Source organism: Momordica charantia, assembly GCF_013281855.1.
Source record: "Momordica charantia cultivar OHB3-1 chromosome 1 unlocalized genomic scaffold, Mcharantia_2.0 BLBB01000001.1, whole genome shotgun sequence".
Classification (NCBI taxonomy): domain Eukaryota; kingdom Viridiplantae; phylum Streptophyta; class Magnoliopsida; order Cucurbitales; family Cucurbitaceae; genus Momordica; species Momordica charantia.
Window position 1 is genome coordinate 79,305 of NW_028275157.1, and position 6,786 is coordinate 86,090.

A 6,786-nucleotide genomic window follows, 5' to 3' on the forward strand; every position below is an offset into this window, starting at 1 on the left:
AACATGTGAAAATTTCCCATATCATCAAATTCTTCATGAGAGATAATCAACTTTTCAGAATCTTTCAATACAGAAATCGAAAGAACCTGAAAAAATAAATAACAAATAAACGTATGTTAATAGATACTTCCACAAGTTAACTCACCACTTCTATTCAAACAAACTTCCAATTCTAACTCATTCCGCATAACAAACCAATTGCACATGCCATGAACTAAAAATGTTATTCTCACCTACTAAGAATGTTATTCTCACTTCATATGCATGAACTCAAAGTAAGCATTAAAAGTTAACTCATTAAAACAACTTTCAAATTCACAAAACTTACTCTCACTAAGTCTAAAAAACATGCACACAAACTCTATCACAATTCACTTAAAATTCAACAACGTTATCCAAAAACACTTAATAACTCAACACTTCAAACAAACTCACCACTCCCATTCAAACAAACTTCGAATTCTAACTCATTCCACATGTCAAATAAAACATTCAAGCTTTGCACATGCCATGAACTAAAAATGTTATTCAAGCTTTGCATATGCATGAACTCAAAGTAAGCATTAAAAGTTAACAAAAACTCATGAAAACAACTTTCAAATTCACAAAACTTACTCTCACCAAGTCTAAAAAATATTCACACAAACTCTATCACAATTCACCTAAAATTCAACAACGTTATCCAAAAACACTTAATAACGCCCCCCCCCCCCCCCCAACACTCTCATATATTCAAAGCCAATAAAAACTCTCCCAAACAAACTTAAAATGCACACAACTTAGTCTCACTATCAAAACACACATACAACTCTCTCATATCCATATAACTCTCATTAACTTCAATCCAAATTATACAAACTAAAGGAAAGGTACGTATAAAACCCCACAAAGTTAAGAAAAACTAATCTTCAAACTTCAAATTCTCAAAACTTGCTTTCATTATGTAAAACATCCACAATCACCAATTCATTTCATAGATTCAACAAAATCATCCAAAACCACATTATACATAAGTGTAGCTAAACTATACATGATATATGTTCTAAATGGCTACCATAAGTGCAGGATAGCCACATTTACAGTTATTGAATTCTAATAACACTATACTTGACGTACCAATTCACTTCAAAGATTCACTTCACAAAAAATTCACTAGCTATTAAGATCTAAAACACTTCAAACATGCACTCAAACATAAACATAGTTAAATCATTCATAATACACGTTCTAAATGGCTACCATAACTGCAGGATAGCCACATTTACGGTTATTGAATTCTTACAATACTCTACGTGGACGTACCTATTTTGACGAGCTGGCTCCACTAGACTGACTCATAAGTTGTAGCACCATTGATCTCAAATCTGACATTTCACTGCGTAGACCCGTAATCTGCGAGAAGCTCATCTAACTCGTTGTCTTTCTGAGAAAGACGATCCTCAAGCTCTTTGTCTTTTTGCGTGAGACGGTCCTGAACTTCTTCTCTTAGAGTACATATTTCTTGTGACAGCTCTTCTTCCCGCTATGTTGATGCTACACTTTAAGAAGAACCTCTACGAGACTTTGGTTTTGGGCCCCAACCAGCACCCTTAACGTATCCTGAACGATAACCAAGAACTGTCTCCAATACTTCTGGTTCTGGTATCAGTTCACCTTCATCTTGCATAGATGCTTCTCAAACACGCATCATGTTCTAGCTGCATACATATTTTAAAAAGAACAAAATGTTCACATAAAATTCAATGCGTACTTTGAAGTTAATTGTTATAAGATTTGTAAACTTATGTAAGCTGTCACCGCTCCTTCGACCTAACCTTTAGTGTCAGAATATCTCGTCTCTCTGAACAAATCGATTTCAGAAAAGTTATCACCTCCCCCTTCTTCTTTCTGCAATTGACAACACATAATTGTTGATAATCGATCTTAAGTAATATAAGTATATGGCTAAAAAATATTATTGCATTGTACCTTCTCCTTTGCAATAATAACAAATGCCTTCAGCCCCACACGATGGTTGAATGGCATCTTCGCCCTCTTGTGTTTGTTGGTCTCAGATTTTTGCTAACAAAAGAAAACTTAAATGAGAATATATATTGAATATAAATACTCAAAAAAAGTATAAGTTCATCTGTCTCCCATCTATCGCAGAGTATGCTCCAATCGCCTGGTTTTGCCAACAACCGCTTCGGAGGATTTTTGCGTGCAATCTCAGGTGTTTGATAACTTAGGTAGTGTTGGCGCAATTTTGCCCTATACGCCTTATTTGTCGTTCTCATCTCATGCTCGATGAATTTCATCATAACTCGATCTTATTCGTTTAAATCGAAATGACCCTACAACAAAAAAACATCGAACATATATTTAAGTGTTATTACTGTTGCATCATAACACAAGATAAAACATTATAAGTAATTAATCTCAAACCTTGAACTGAGTTATAATTGCCCTCTTCTGAATTTCTTCGACCTCACTCCACTTGTTAACCTTTAGGTCCACTTGTTCGGGTGTATGTACCCCGATCGCCATAGAGAATGTGGTGGCCATGGGACATATTGGTTTATTAACTGTGTGGTCACATACGATATGTACCTTTGCGTTCGTTGCACGAACTTGATTTTCTAGTTCTATCAATCGAGTATATCCTCGCACGCATAATCTATTTGTATGTTGCCAAACAATAAACCAATTAGTAAAATCATACTTATTTATTTCACATATATTTAAATTGACGTACCTAGAGGAAAAGCCGGAACAGGCGGGTCTGCTGGTGGATGCTCACGATCCTGTATGTGTGCCTCTAACTGAACTGTTTGGTCTGGTCTCATTTTTCTGTGAACTTAGGCAACCAACGAAAAGTATTATATATTGACAAAACAAATAATCAACATAAATCAATTTGATACATAATTTATCCAACATATATTTAAATCGACATACTTGGAGGAATACTTATTCGCTATAGTACTCATCATCAACATCATCTATATCATTATTAGTTGACACGTCCACATCGTCGAATTCGTCATTTATAAAATCATCCACATTGCTGCATCTATGCTTCTATTGGACTGTTCTCGACCCCCAACGACAATAGGATCAACATCATCTCGACGCAATGAACTATCTTGAGTGGATTCATCTATTTCGATCCTAGGTCCTACTTCTAACAACGAAATTTGATCATTTTCAACATCTTCTTGTTCTGGAATATCCCATACACGTTTATTTAGAATATGTTGCACAACTTTCCAATTATTACCAAGTTTGGGGTCATACAAATAAAATAGTTGTTGAGCTTGTCCAGCGAGAATTAAAGGGCATACCAATACTTAGACGTATTAATCGACTTAAAACCTAAGTCAACACGAAGTCTATTCTTCTTAGAGTCTGTGTCAAATCATTTGCACTTAAAAAGTATGACACGTCTCCCCATAGCATAACCTAACTCCTAAACATCACTCAAGACACCATAAAAATTCATGTCATCCCCTTCTCCTCCACACACCATGACCCCACTATTTTGTGTCGTTCGATGACTATCGCATTCTATATTATGAAAACGTATTCCGTTTACAATACAACCACTATATGAACGTGCAGTTAGTGACGGCCCTAACGCAAGTGAATAAAGATCATCATCTAATTCGCCTTGTTCCCGTAATGTCAAAACCTGTAATAGATCATAACAAAATACTTAACGATTTCGTTTTGTGTTCATCTACATTCAAACTCTAGAAATCAATATTACCTTTTTTTGAACCAATCAAGAAATTGTGTACTGTGTCGTTCATATAGGGCAGGAACATTGTCTCCAGGAATTCGAATTGAGCTCAAATGTTGACTACAATTCCAAAAAAGGAGAAAAACAACCTTAGTGTTATACATACTAAGTGTGAAATTAAAGTGAACGTAGCATAAGCCGAACTTACTCGTGAACGTAGCACAGTTGTTCAGTACGTACCAGTGTGAAACTTTTCTTTCAATGACGGATGATGTTTTCGAAGTTGACGCCCTAAGAAGTCGTGTGTCATAATTGCACCTTTTTAATACAGCTCGAGCGATTGTACGGCACTTGCTCTAGCTCAAACGAGCAAGTCAGCCGAGAAAAATTGTAAGTTGTGGGCAATTTCGATCGTGGGTCTAGCCTCTGCTCACGTTTTGCGAGAAAATTGGTTTTAGAAAACGTGAGAGAGAAAAATAGTTGAAAACATCTTCAAAACAAGCATTGTAGACGTCCAACAACACTTTGTCGGGGGGAGGTTTGATGACTACTTGGTCCCCCCTAAGGTACATTATAAGGCATTTTTGGTGTGGCAGGTGTAGACGTCCTAAGTGGCGAGGAGTCACTCGGTGGCCTACAGGGCTCGTGTGAACTCCGATTGGCTTGAAATTTGGTGTGCTTACATATCTTACCAATACACACCTAGTTCTAAAGCCGCTCGGCCAAATTCCACTTACAACCCCAAAAACTCGATACAAGAAAACTACACTATAAAGCTTTAAAGACATGAAAGAAAAGCAAGTGATGAGGATGGTTTGGACATGCGGCCATGGGTAACACACCCTGGACAAGCATGCCCATAACACCGTGCACTTAGCCTGAACATGTCAAAATGTCCACAATTTTTATAACCGACAATATTATCATCGTTGTGTTCATCTTTATTGAATCTCGTTTCAATTCCACTCAGATACAATGAGCAGAAAGTCAACGATTCATTCATGATGAATGATTCGGTTATCGAACCCTCAGGATGAGCTCTGTTCTTCTTTTGTGCATATTGTTTTACGGTTCAGAGACTTCGCTCAATAGGGTACATCCAACTGTAACTAACTGGCCCCACAATTTTATTTTCGTATGGTAAATGAACTGCAAGATGTATTATAACATCAACAAATTTTGGTGGGAATATTCTCTCCAACTTACATAGTATGATTATTATGTCAGATTACAATCAATCCAAATCATTGATGCATACTGTCTTTGCACATATATCACGAAAGAAGTTACATAGCTCAACGATAGTCATACCCACAAACTTTGGTACGTATGCTCGTATGACAATCGGTAAGAGTCGTTGTAGCAAAATATGACAATCGTGAGATTTCAACCCCCATAGTCTCCCATCCTCTGCGCTCACACATATCGATATATTTGACACAAATCCATTTGGAAACTTAGCTGATTTCAAGAATTTGCAAAACTTCACCCTCTCAGCAGCAGTCAATGTATACGTAGCATGTGGTTTTACAACTTTATTCCCCTCTTTTTGTAATTGTAAATCTTTTCGAATTTTTAAATCTTATAAATCCAAATGCGCATTGATCGTGTCTTTTGTTTTCCCATCGATATTTAACAAAGTTCCTACTATATTGTCGCATATGTTCTTTTCGATATGCATCACATCCAACTTATGTCTTAATATAAGTTTCGACCAATAGGGAAGTTCGAAGAACATACTTTTTGTCGTCCGATTTAAATCTCGATTTCTTTTACTTTTTTGTTTAGTTGGATTATTACCAAAATCTAGAAAATTCAGTGTATTTTACTTGTTGAAGAATCACATCTCCATCCATTGACACTGGTGGGGGGGCGTCGTTCTAACTTTCCATCATGCAGTCTACTCCCACGCCAACTATGATTTTGAGGAAGATAACGTCGATGTCCCATGAAACAAATTTTGTTTCTTATTCGAAAAGATGAATTGTCCTTTTTACAGATGGGCCATGCTTGGTATCCCTTCGTACTCCATCCAGACAAGTCGTCATATGCTGGAAAGTCATTAATAGTCCATAAAAGAGCTGCGTGTAGTTGAAAGTACTCACCACTTGCACAATCGTAAGTACGAACCACAGTATCCCATAACTCTTTCAACTCTTCAATTAATGGCTATAAGTAAACGTCAATATCTTTTCCAGGTGACTTCGGCCCAAGAATAAGCAATGACATTAATAAATTACTTTCCTTCATGCACTTCCAAGGAGGCAAATTGTATGAAATAAGTACCACTGGCCACGTGTTATACGAATTGTTCATATTCCCAAACGGATTAAACCCATCTGAAGCTAGTTCCAAACGAACATTTCGTGGGTCTGAAGCAAATCAAGGAAATGTGCTATCTAGATGCTTCCACCCCAAAGCGTCAGCTAGATGTCGTAAGACACCCTCTGTCTCAACTCGTTTTTCTTTATGCCACCTCATTTCAGAAGCGAAACGTTTTGAAGAAAAGAACCATTTCAATCTTGGTATCAACGGAAAATGTCGTAACACTTTTTGGGGGACTTGTGAAGCTTTCCCATCACTGTTTTTATAACGACGTTCACCACGTACTGGACAACTTTGATATTCAGAATATTCTTTCCTGAATAATATACAGTCATACTTGCAGGCATGTATGGACCCATATGAAAGTCCTAAATCACGCAGTCTCCTTTTAGCCTCGTATGATGTATTAGGTATAGATGCAACTATCGTAAATGCTTCATTTAACAATTCAAGTAACATATCTAACGATTTATTATCCAATTGTTAATGAACTTGAAATGCATAAGTTTTACTAAAAAATTCAATGATGAACATTTTGTACAACATGGGTACAATTGACTATGCGCTTCATTGAACAATTGCTTGAAATGGTTAGATGCGGCTCTTCCACGTTCGTTTGGGGGCGTCTCAAAACAAAATTGTTCACCTTCTACATTTTTTGTACCGTGGGGTACTGTAAATCATTCAGAAGTCCAGATATATCACCATCCTCATTATTCATAACATTGGGTTCTCTACTT

The 6,786-nt window shown here is 36.7% G+C and overlaps 2 pseudogenes; both read right to left on the reverse strand.

Moving 5' to 3' along the window:
• Positions 1-3,026: 3,026 nt before the first annotated feature.
• On the reverse strand, positions 3,027-3,806 carry LOC148213036 (uncharacterized; annotated as a pseudogene).
• A 1,149-nt stretch (positions 3,807-4,955) lies between these two features.
• Positions 4,956-6,505, reverse strand: LOC148213037 (uncharacterized; annotated as a pseudogene).
• Positions 6,506-6,786: the final 281 nt, after the last annotated feature.